This window comes from Oryctolagus cuniculus, chromosome 13 (genome assembly GCF_964237555.1).
Source record: "Oryctolagus cuniculus chromosome 13, mOryCun1.1, whole genome shotgun sequence".
NCBI classification, from domain to species: domain Eukaryota; kingdom Metazoa; phylum Chordata; class Mammalia; order Lagomorpha; family Leporidae; genus Oryctolagus; species Oryctolagus cuniculus.
This window is the reverse complement of record NC_091444.1, coordinates 94,347,991-94,361,480: the sequence shown is the minus strand read 5'-3', so window position 1 is coordinate 94,361,480 and position 13,490 is coordinate 94,347,991.

Here is a 13,490-nt window from a genome sequence, read left to right as displayed (position 1 = left end):
GCAATAAGGTGGAGATGCAATATATTTTAATGGGCAATCAAGGAAGAAGTCCCTTGGTAATGCAGTCATCTGTGGTGATCTGCATGATCATGTACATAAGTGAACTTCTAAGGTACTACTCTCTGACTAAATATGGAGCCAGCTCATACTCTGACTTCTTGAAATGTGGCAGCAGTCTCAAAATCATAGGTTGAATAGTAAAATGTAAATACATTACTGAGTTGGGGAAGCCAAAGGATAAACTATAACCAGTGCCTGATTTCCACACTGTGCTGACTCAGGAACAGACCTTAGCAAGTCAGTCTTAAAGATAAAGCAAGATAAAATGTGCCAAGGCCAGCATTGTGGCATAGAGGGAAACACCTGCCACCTGTGATGCTGGCATCCAATATGGGTACTAGTTTATGTCCTAGCTCCTTCACTTCCAATCCAGCTCTCTGCGAATGGCACGGAAAAAGTTGTAGAAGATGGCTCAAGTATTTGGGCCCCTGCAACCCTCATGGCAGACCCAGCTGAAGCTCTGGGCTGCTAGCTTCACACTGGCTGTTGTGATTATCTGAGGAATAAATTAGAGGATGGAAGATCTCTGTTTCTCCCTGTTTCTGCAACTCTTCCTAAATAACTAACTAAATAATTTTTTTTAAAAAAAAGAAAAAGAAATAGCCAAACCAGGCTGCACACTTTTGTGAAGAAATACACTTCATAGAATTAGGGTGGGTAAGCTATTAAAAAAAAAGATTTATTTATTTATTTATTTGAAAGTCGGAGTTACACAAAGAGAGGAGAGTGAGAGAGAGAGAGAGAGAGAGGAGTCTTCCATCCTCCGGTTCACTCTCCAATTGGCCGCAACTGCCAGAGCTGCACCAATCCGAAACCAGGAGCCAGGAGTTTCTTCCGAGTCTCCCAGGTGATGCAAAGACCCAAGGTTTGGACCATCCTCCACTGCTTTCCCAGGCCATAGCAGAGAGCTGGACTGGGGGAAGTGGAGCAGCCAGGTCTCAAACCTGCACCCATATGGGATGCTGGCACTACAGGTCAGGGTGTTAACCCTCTGAGCCACAGCGCCAGCCCCAAGTAAGTTAGTAAATAAAGAAAAGATAGCAATATAAACATGAAAAGCAAGTCAGGGATTACAGACAGTCATTATCTAGTGTCACTACAATATATTCTCTTAAATGTTCAGTTTCTAGCAGAGAAAGTATGAGAATAGTAGGACAAATGCAAAAAGCATGTTATCAGACACTCCAAAATCAAAAGGTTGGTATCAAATTATACATAGAAAAATCTTGAAAATACTAGAGAAAAAGAGCCCATTTCCTACAGGGATATGCCTTTATAATTAATTTCTTTAATTTATTGGCCGGCACCATGGCTCACTTGGCTAATCCTCTGCCTGCGGTGCCAGTATTCCGGGTTCTAGACCCAGTTGGGGCGCCAGTTCTTTCCCCGTTGCACTTCTTCCAGTCCAGCTCTCTGCTGTGGCCCAGCAAGGCAGTGGAGGACGGCCCAAGTGCTTGGGCCCTGCACCCACATGGGAGACCAGGAGGAAGTGCCTGGCTCCTGGCTTCAGATCAGTGCAGCATGTCGGCTATAGCGGCCATTTGTGGGGTGAACCAACGGAAGAAAGACCTTTCTCTCTGTCTCTCTCTCTTTCACTCTCTAACTCTGCCTGTTAAAAAATTATTTTAATTATTTATTTATTTGAAAGTTGGAGTTACTGAGAGAGAGAGAGAAAGGGGGGGGGGAGCTCCTCCATCAGCTGGTTCACTTCCTAGATGGCCACAACGACAAAGCCAGGGGCCAGGAGTTTCATCCAGGTCTCCCAAGTGGGTTCAGGGGTCCAAACACATGGGCCATCTTCCACTGCTTTTCCCAGCACATTAGCAGTGAGCTGGATCAGAAGTGGAACAGCTGGGGCCAGCACTGTAGTGCAGCAAGTTAAAGCCCTGGCCTGAAGCGCTGGCATTCTATATTGGTGCCGGTTCTAATCCTGGCTGCTCCTCTTCTGATCCAGCTCTCTGCTATGGCCTAGGAAAGCAGTAGAAGATGGCTCAAGTCCTTGGGCCCCTGCACCCATGTGGGAGACCCAGAAAAAGCTCCTGGCTCCTGGTTTCAGATTAGCTGAGTTCTAGCTATTGTCCTTTGGGGAGAGTACCAGCAGATGGAAGACCTTTCTCTCTGTCTCTTGTTCTCTCTCTCTGTAACTCTGACTCTCAAATAAAAAAATTAATCTCAAAAAAATCTACAGTACCTAATCATATGTATATACTCTATGTCAACCCTATCAAAATACCAATGACATTCTTTACAGAATGAGAAAAAATAATCCTAAAATTTATATGGAATTACAAAAGGCCTAGAATAGCCACAGCAATTCTGGGCACAAAAAAAAATAATAAAAATAAGCTGGAGGCATCACAAAACCCAACTTCAAAGCATACTACAAAGCTACAGAAATTAATACATCACAGTATCACATCGCTGGAATAAAATCAAAACACAGATCAGTGGAACAGGATAGAGAGCCCAGAAATTAATCCATGTACATATAGCTAACTGATTTTTGACAAAAGTGCCCAGATGATATGTGGAGAAAGAACAATCTCTTCAATAAATGGTGCTGGCAAAACTGAATGTGTGTGTGTGTGTGTGTGTCTGTGTAAATGAAATTAGATCTCTATCTCTCATCATATACAAAAATAAACTCAAGATGGATCAAAAACATTTTAAGGCATGTGACTATGAAGTTCCTAGAAGAACATGTCGTAGAAACATTTCAAATGCCCAAAATTTCTTAGACTGGCCCTGGCTGAAGCCAGGAGCCAAGAACTCTATCCAGGTCTCCAATGTGACTGGTAGAAATCCAAGTACTTGAGCCATCACCTGCAGCCTCCCAAAGTGTGCATCAGCTTGTAAGAAAGTGGATTCAAGAACTGAGTCAAGATTCAAAATCCAGGTACTATGATGTCGGTTGCAAGCATCTTAACTATCATGCTTGAATATTCACGTATTTTACTTAGCAAACTTTTTTTCCAATCCATTGACCCAAGGTGGAAAACTTGACTTTGGGGGTGAGTGTCATGATGCAGTGGGTTAGACCACAGCTTGGGATACCCACATTCCATATCAGAGTGCTGGTTCTAATTCTCACAACTCCACTTCTGATCCAGCTTCCTGCAAATGCTCCTGTGGAGGTAGCAGATGACAGCCCAAGTAAGGGAGTCTCAGTCACCCATGTTAGGAAAACTGAATGGAATTCCAGGCTCTTTCTTGGCTTTGGTCTGTCCCAGCTTTAGCTACTGTGACCACTGGGTAGTGAACCAGCAGATACAAGATTGATTGACTACCTATCTATCTCTCCCTCTCTTTCTTTCTGTCACTCGGCCATTTCAAATAAGCAAGCAAATAGATAAATCTTTTTTTAATAAAAATCTTTCCTTTGCCCTCCTCCCCGCTAAAAACCACCACAAAATCTCCAAATATTGCCTGTTCTCTGCTTTCTCAAACCATTTCAGATGTGCTCAGAAAGGCACCCTATAATTCCCAACAAGCCATCTTATGTGAGTAATAAAATTTTCTGCAACTCCTGGATGTGTAGGTGGTATCATCAGTCAACGTTTGAAGCAAATTTGGGCAGGTATTCATCCCATTTATTCAGTGTGACCTGCCCAAACCAGTATGATTGCTCTGTATTTATTTCATTGACACAATTTTTCATCCAATCCATAGTTTATATTGAGGTTCACTGTGGGTTTTAGATGTTCTATGAATTTTTAATACATATAAACACTTGTATCTACCATCATAGTATCATACATTATAGTATCACTGCCCTAAAAATCCTCCGTTCTCCTCCAATTCATTTCCACTCTCCCTCCATCCACCATTAATCCTTAGGAACCATTGTTTTTTTTTTAATTTTTTTTTACTTCAAACATAGTTTTACCTATTCCAAAATGTTGGATAGTTCAATAGTTTATGTATCCTTTTCAAATTGGCTCCTGTCAGTTAGTAGTGTATATTTACATTTCTCTCATGTACTTTCATGGCTTGATAGATTAGTTACTTTCAGTGTTCAATAATATTCTATTATCTGATATACCAAATCTGTTCCTTCATTTACCCACTGACAGCATCTATGCTGTTTCCAAGTTTGGGCAGTTGTGAATAAATCTGTATCTGTCCTGATGTAAGTTCTCAGGTCCTCTGGGTAAATTTTAAGAAGTACAGTGGCTAGATCACATGGTAAGGGCATCAACCTGTTATCCAGAGTAGTTGCATCATTCTGCATCCTCTTCAGTGATGGATGAGAAAATCCTGCTGCTACGCACGCTCTCCAGGCTTTGACACTGTCAGTGTTTTGCGTTTGGGCCCTGCTGACACATGTGTAGTGCTATCTCATTGTTTTCATTTGACATTCTTTTAGGAACCCATGCAGTGGAACGCCTTCTTATGCTTATTTGTTATCTGTATATCTTGTTTGGTGAGGTGTTTGTAAAAGTTCTTTGGCCTTTTTTTTTTTTTAATTAGCTGGTCATTTTCTAATTATTAAGCTCGAAGTGTTTGATGGAAGTTTTGGGTAATAATCATTTATGGGATATTTCTTTCACAAATATTTTGTCATAGTCATTGATTTATCTTCTCATTCTCTTGACAGCATATTTCTCAGAACAAAATTTTTTAATTTTAATAAATCTCAACTTATCAATTATTTCCTTCATGGTGAATTGGTGTCATATGTAAAAAGTCATCTCCACACCCAAAGGTCATCTAGACATTCTCCTGTATTCATTTCCATACTTATATTTCTATAAATATATTTGTATCTATAGAAATATATGCTATACTATTTTCTATATTTATGTTATATTTATGTATAAATCTATATATTTATATTTAAATCCTTTATATGTGTATTCAATAGTTATATCTATATATTTCTATAAAATGCCAAATTTAATATTCATATCTATAATCCATTTGAGTAAATTTTTGTGAGGAGTATATGGTCTGTACCAACATTAGCTTAAAAAATGTTTGAGTGGCTTGGCTGACACTGTGGCATAGTGGGTAAAGCTGCCACCTGCAGTCCCGGCGTCCCATATGGATGCTGGTTCAAGTTCCGGCTGCTTCACTTCCCATCCAGCTCTCTGCTATTGCCTGGGAAAGCAGTAGAAGATGGCTCAAGTCCTTGGGCCCCTGCACCCATGTTGGAGACCCAGAGGAAGCTCCTGGCTCCTGGCTTTGGATCAGTGCAGCTCCAGCCATTGTGGCCACTGGGGAGTGAACCAGTGGATGGAAGACCTCTCTCTCTCTCTCTCTCTCTCTCTCTCTCTCTCTTTCTCTCCCCCTCCTCTCTCTCTCCCTCTCTCTCCCTCTCCTTCTCTCTCTGTAACGCTGCATTCGAATAAATAAATCTTTAAAAAAGTTAGAGAAGCAAATACCATTATTGTTCTTCAAAAATTAGCACATTTTACACACTGCTGTGTATCTCTAAATTATGACTTCCAAATTTTGTGTTTATTTAAGATACTATATTATTAGTTTAGCTCTTTATTCATATAAATAAAGGGAAAATAGAAATAAAATGTTCCAAAAAGTTTTTAAATCCATGCATAGTTTTTTCTTATAATAGACAGTTTCCATTGACTATGTAAAAACTTCATTTATATTACTTGAAGGATTTTTACACTAGAACAAACTTAGCTTTTAATCCCATAAGCAATTTCGAGTATCCTGAAATAGAAATTTTATCACAGGGAATGAAGCAAATTTCATCTACTTTACTTAAAAAAATGTTTATTTATTTGAAAGGCAGAGTGACAGAGAGAGGGAGGAGAGACAGAGAGAAAGAGAACCTCTATACACTGATTCATTCCACAAACGGCTGCAATGGCTGGGGCTGGGCCAAAGCTAGGAACCTGGAACTCCATTTGGTCTCTGTCGTGGGTACAGGGACCCATACATTTGGACCATCCTCCACTGATTTCCCAGCTGCATTAGCAAGGATCTGGATCACAAGCAGAGCAGTCAGGACAAAAATCCACACTCCAATATGGGATGCCAGCATTGCAAGTGATGGCTTAACCTCTGCACCCAAATGAAGGCCTCACATTCGTATTAGTAGATGACTATATGAAGACTCCTGCTTCTGTTTTTGATATTTTCCTTGTTGAATGAAATTTTTATTTTCTACCACCTTTATATTCATTTGTGGACTTCATTTGTGTTTTTACTAATCCTCTTGTACCAAATGCTTACTTATAATCTCTTCATACATGTCTTATCCATCATGCAGTGATAATACTTGCCTTATGCTCATTTGCAGAAATGTCCCAATTCTGCATTTTTATTTTATTTTCTCATATTAACTGTGAGTAGGGCTTATTTAAATCAAGAAAAAAGAATTATTTTTTTTAAAAATGATACATTTGTTTTGAGGTATTGCCTTTGTCAGAAATGCATGTCTTTTTTTGATCCAGTGTTTTAAAGTGGATTGTTTTGACACACAGCAAGAGAAACGACATCAAACAAATTTTTGTTATATTTCTTTTTTAAAAATTTACTTCAGTTATACAAGTTTCATATATTTTATATATTCAGATTTAGGAACATAGGGGCCCTCTCCCCCCACACACACACCTCCTGCCCCTGCTCCAACCCTCCTGCCCCTCCCTCTCACATTCTGCTCTTAATTTTTGCAATGATCTCTCTTCAGAATACTTAATGAATAGTTAATGACTGTGTTGTTAATTCTATTCTAAGTAAAGGAGTTCAACAAATGATATAAAAAAAAAAAAATGTTCCTCAATGGAAGAGACAAGGGCTGTAAACAATACCAAGCAAATTTTTGTTAGATTTCAACTTGATATTTCTGACAAAAGGAAAAGCATTGCAAAGAGTATGACAGTAGGACTCCTTCTGGGGAAAGTGTTGGAGTCAGAAATGGTTGAGCACATAAAGTACACAAATGTATTGACATCCCTGTCTTTGGGATACATTTTCTACTCAGGGGAGCACTTTATCCTGGAAGAGACTATGCCAAGACACTGGTTGAGAAATTATACATCAGCCCCCTTCAGGATCCAAGAGACTACAGATAAGTTCATCACAATATTGCATGATTTGGTCCTTACAATCCCAGACTATTGCTGGGAAAATCTGAAAAGGAAGCTGCCTTGGAGTTAGGCACGCTGCTACAGCAGTAGCCTAGAAAAAAAAATCAGAAACTTGAAAATTAGCTAACCCCTCAACGAATGTTAGGATTTTTGACACTTACACCTGTCCTGTGACCTTCAATCATAAAGCCACAAATGGAAGATTAATAGATCATTTTATACTAAGCTTTTAAGAACAAAAAATTCATAATTAATCTTGTTTTAAGAATCAATTTTCTTCATTCTTTTTTGGGCCAGAGATTATTACCCTATTTTTCTAAGGTTTCCTGTCTGTAATTGGACTTATTTGACATGTCCAGATGTGAATTTCTCCATGAAAGTCTGTAACCCCATAAATATAAATAAGATATGACAATTACCTTCATGTAAGTTGTGAAACTTTGGTGAAAAGATGTTTAATTTATAATTGAAATAAGTGTGTTTGTTACTATGCAGTCTTAAAAGCTTACAGAAGGGCAAATACGTTGTTCCTCCACATTTTTTACTGTGATAAGGGATGCACAAGCTACATGAAAAACATCTGCAGAGCACTTTATGATAAGAAAAATTTTTTTCCTTATTTGACAGGTAGAGTTATAGACAATGAGAGATACAGACAGAGAGAAAGGTCTTCCTTCCATTGGTTCATTCCCCAAATGGCCACTACAACCGGCATTGCGCTGATCCAAAGCCAGGAGCCAGGTGCTTCTTCTTGGTCTCCCATGCGGGTGCAGGGGCCCAAGCACCTGGGCCATCCTCCACTGCACTCCTGGGCCACAGCAGAGAGCTTGACTGGAAGAGGAGCAACTGGGACTAGAACTCAGTGCCCATATGGGATGCTGGCGCCGCAGGTGGAGGATTAACCAAGTGAGCCACAGCGCCGGCCTGATAAGAAAATATTTTTTAACATTTTCTCTAAGACTCACTCTTCCATGAACAAAGATAATGATGTAGACTCTAAATTGCTATTCAAGAAATAAAATATTTCACCAATTTCTTCTGTAATACATCTGGTCAGTCAACTTTTAATTGCCTTTAATTCATGTTAATGTCACTGAACAACATAGGTTATCTGTCAGCAGTGGTATATACAGGTGAGAAATTCTTCCCTAGCTTGGAAATAAATAAATAAAAGTGTGTGAATCTTACCAGTCAGTGCTGTGTCATTCTGCTTCAATATCAGGTTTGTAAAGATTACAATTAAAACAATAGAAGATTCACTAGAAGAAATGGCCAGAAGAGGTGATTTTCTCTGAATGATTAATCTTATCTAAATCAGTTTGCAGGATATCTAGCTGACATTTTGGAGAAATAATTCAAATATGAAATTTAGTTTTTCTTTTTTTTTTTTTTTTGGACAGGCAGAGTGGACAGTGAGAGAGAGAGACAGACAGAAAAGTCTTCCTTTTGCCGTTGGTTCACCCCACAATGACCACTCCGGCCGCGCACTGTAGCCGGCGCACTGCGCCAATCTGAAGCCAGGAGCCAGGTGCTTCTCCTGGTCTCCCATGCAGGTGCAGGGCCCAAGCACTTGGGCCATCCTCCACTGCACTCCCGGGCCACAGCAGAGAGCTGGCCTGGGAAGAGAAGCAACCGGGACAGAATCTGGCGCCCCGACCAGGACTAGAACCCGGTGTGCTTGTGCCACAAGCGGAGGATTAACCTATTGAGCCGCAGCGCTGGCCCAAAATTTAGTTTTTCAATCGAATGGAAGATGTGGGCTTAGAAGACACTGATATTTTCTTTTATCCTTATCATCCCTTTCTTTCATGGAAGAACAGAAAAACTATGAACAAATTTAGAATAACCTAGTGTGATACTGGATATCTTTGTCTTCCTTCATCTTTGAGTCTTGCCAAAAGAGACCTAATGTGTCTTCTATCCATAAAAGGAACTTGTAGCATGTCTCCTAAGAATATGCTGCTATAAAACAGTAAAAGATAATATAACAATTTAATGTGCTTCATAAGTGCCTACCCATGCACATCCTTCTGCTTAATCATGTGTTAAATCTTTTTAGCTAATCATACATATGAAGTCAGGTTTGACTTCCTGAATGCTTATGAAACCAGTCTAGACTTGTCAACTTTAACTAATATGCAGAGAACACCACACAGGCTTCTTCTATACTGTTCATTCCTGCCCGTATCCTCATTAATGACACCATGCTAAGAAAGTCATTATAGTAGAGTCATTGGTTGATATAAATATATTTACTTTTTATAATGCTGTTAGTTTATGTACGTATTGGCTTCAGTGGAGTTGCATTATAAGCCATCTCAAGATTCAGTGGCCTTAAAAAATAAGCCTTTACTTAACACATAATTTGAAGGATTAGTGATTTAGCCTGGGCAAGTCTGGGCAGTTCTTCTAATCTGGACTGGACTCACTCACGTATCTGGTGGGTGGGCTGGTGATTGACCTTGACCAACTTTGACATTGAAATGAATAACCAAGACCTGTACCTGGATCTTGTGTTTCCACTCCAGGGAGCCTCCCCAGGCTCTCGGGACATAGCAGAGGAAAAAGATCCTGCAAAGATCTTAGGACATAGGACATAACATACAGCGTGTTTTTTGAGGCTTAGATTTGGAACTGGCATTTGTTCTCCCTGTTGGGTGGAGTTGGGCAAAGCAAGACATTTGAAATGTTTAAATTCAAGGACAAAGAAGAGACTCTGAAGGATTAATGTCAGGGAACATAGAGTCACCTGGCAAATGGCACAAGCAGTGAAGCTTAAGGAATTGTGTCATTGAAGCAACCAGTCTATCTCTGTTGGCATTTAAGGGTATTCATTCAACCAGATAACCACATCCATTATAAAAACAGTGCTATAGTGTATCTCAGTAATAAACCCCAAAATAGCGAACAGAATTGAGAAAACATTAAAATTGCAAAATCAAGATCTTCATGTATGTATAAAAATCATCTTCAATATATTTACATTTTAATATAATTACAATTGGTGTTTATATCCTACTTACCAAAAGATCAACTCTGTCCTAAGTTTAATTAATTCATCTGGTCTTCATAACAAACCCATGATTGCTCACCCACACAAAGCTTCCTCTCTACCTTCCTGTCTATGAAAGCAAACCTTGTTTTAAGCAAAAAATGGAAAATTATTTTGAAATGTATTGCAATTAACTTTCATTCACCCAAAGTTGGTCCACTGAATAATTTTGTCCTGTCTAAAGGAATCACCTCATACCTCTATAAACTTAGTTAATAACTGTATTTTTCCAGTTTGGATACAACTAGAGAAAAGGAAAATGAAAAAAAAATTATTTTAAACAGTGAATTTTTTTTAAAGATTTATTTATTTACTGGAAAGTCAGAGTTACATGCAGAAAGAGGAGAGTTGGAGAGAAGGAGAGAGAGAGAGAGGTCTTCCATCCGATGTTCACGCCCCCGTTGGCCCCAACGGCTGGACTTGTGCTCATCCAAAGCCAGGAGCCAGGAGCTTCTTCCTGGTCTCCCACGGGGGTGCAGGGGCCCAAGAACTTGGGCCATCTTCTACTGCTTTCCCAGGCCTTAGCAGAGAGCTGGATCGGAAGTGGAGCAGCTGGGACTAGAACCAGCACCCATATGGGATGCCAGCGCTTCAGGCTCGGGTGTTAACCTGCTGTGCCACAACTCAGGCCCCTTGAACAGTAAATATTAAAATAAACTGTACAAAGTGTTTCATTTATTTATTTATTTTTGACAGGCAGAGTGGACAGTGAGAGAGAGAGACAGACAGAAAGGTCTTCCTTTTCTGTTGGTTCATCCCCGCAATGGCTGCTGTGGCCAGCACGCTGCGGCCGTTGAACTGCGCCCATCCGAAGCCAGGAGCCAGGTGCCTCTCCTGGTCTCCCATGCGGGTGCAGGGCCCGAGTACCTGGGCCATCCTCCACTTTACTCCCAGGCCACAGCAGAGAGCTGGCCTGGAAGAGAAGCAACCAGGACAGAATCCGGCACCCCAACCGGGACTAGAACCCGGTGTGCCAGAGCCGCAGGTGGAGGATTAGCCTAGTGAGCCGCGGCACTGGCCACAAAGTGTTTTAAGAAACACAAAAAACATTTCATTTCCCAGTGCAACTTTTATAAATACATTCTATCACTTTCTTCACTGAAGAAAAAATAATAAGTAGGACAGTATTAGGAAGAAAAATTACTTTACAATAATCAGACAATATCAGAGCCATTATTATAATTATCATATATATGGTATCTCCATTGCTATTCAATACAGTTCTGGAAGTTTTAGCCAGAGACATTAGGTAAGAAAAAGAAATCAAAGGGATACAAATGGTAAAAGAGGAAGTCAAATTATCTATGTTTGCAGATGACATAATCCTATATATAGCAGCACCAAAAGATTCCACTAACAGTCTATTGGAACTCATAAGAGAGATTGGTAAAGTTGCAGGATATAAAATCAGCACACAAAAATCAATAGCCTTTCTATGTACAAATAATGGTATGGCCGAGAAAAAACTAATGAGATCAGTACTATTGACAATAGCTAAAAAAATTATAAATACCTTTGAATAAATTTAACCAAGATAAGGAGATCTCTAACATGAAAATTATAAAACATTAAAGAAAGGAATAGAAGAAGACACACATACAGTATCACAATATACATAAAGTCAGGCTTTTTGCGGTCAATGAGATATCAGATTATATATTCACTTATTTTAAGGATTGTTTGGCAAAATTGGGCAATTAATTTATCTTGCATTATTTAAATGCTTACTTGAATATACAATGTAAGTTAAGACATTTAGATAACTACTTATATAAATTATATAAGTTCTAGAAAAATTTTAAGATATATTTTGTTTATATTCAATACTATAATGTTAAGATGTTTAGAAACTGAAAAATCTTCTAAATATTACACAATCAGTGTATATAATTTTGATGGTCAAGAAAAGAATTGATTAAACAAAATACTTTAGTGTAAAATCCTGAAAATAAGTGGTATCAGCATGCATAAATTTAGTTTCATTTTTATTTTTATTTTATGACCAAAGGAAAATATATCAATGTTTGGGTCTGTATAAGTCAGAGTGTGAGTACATGTCCTTTTGAATTGAGAGATTCAAAGTAGTAGATTTACGGCATTGAATGCCCTATCCATTACCCTTACCTGTAACCACCATGTCAAATTATTATGCATTTTGTATGGATAACTAGATTCCATTTACCCACTCCTTGGTTTAGATTTCTTGTATATTTTCCAGATAGTAACATTTGGTACCAATGGCAGCAAGAAATTCGAAGAGTTAGCTCAAGGGTACTGTGGGTTTTGCTTGTTCTTTCTTGTATCATGTCTTCACTATGCGAAAATACTGAGTCCATGCATATAAGAGGCACCTGTCTTCTACAGGTGTCCCAGTACAACCATCCCAAATTTGCCAACAGCCTGTTGACACCAAGGCCTTTGAAAGAGCCCAGACACAATCTGTGAGGCACTCTTAGCTGCTCTTCCAGACCCAGCAGAATTCACAATTACTGCTGTTTGCAATGAAAGTCTGTGGGTTTTTTTTGCACATTATTAAGGAATAGATCATTCATATGTCAGGTTAATATTAATGAGTCTGAGATTTGCTATGCAGAATAGTGCAGACCCTGATTAACATTCATTGTTTTAATCATTTTATTTTATTAGAAATCATACAAGTGTTTTCAACGTTTATATGTCTAACCTTTCCCATCCATGATAAAACAGCCTTTCTATATTATTTTTCCTTTTTAACAAGATTTGTGGGATATGTCATGATATAAATTGTCATATTCTGTATTTTTCAAAGATATCTTTGTTTATTCATTTATTTGAAAGGGAGACTGAAAGAGAGAGAGAGAATTTTCCATCGTGGCTCATTTTGGTTGGGTCTTAGTTCAGGACAAAGCCAGAAAGCTCCATTTGGATCTCCCAAATGGGTAGCACAGGTGCAAGCCCTTTGGTCATCCTCTGTTGTCCTTCAAGTTACTAGCAGAGAGCTGGACTGCAATGGAGCCACTGGAACTGGAACAGGCACTCTGATGTAATGGTGGCTTAACCTCTGCACCATAACACCAGTCCCTGTGTTTTTTTATATTGACCTTATTGGGAGGGAATAAAGGATGCTTAGAACCCTGAATTACCAATCAGTTCCTGGTTCCTTTTATTTTTTATTTTGAAACATCTATTTTATTTATTTGAAAGACAGAGTAACAGTAGGAGAAAGAGAGACAGAGACAGAAAGATCTTAGATCTGCTGGTTCACTCCTCAAATGGCCACAATAGCTGACCCTGGGAAACATGAAGTCAGGAGCCAGGAATTCCATCTAAATTTCCCACAT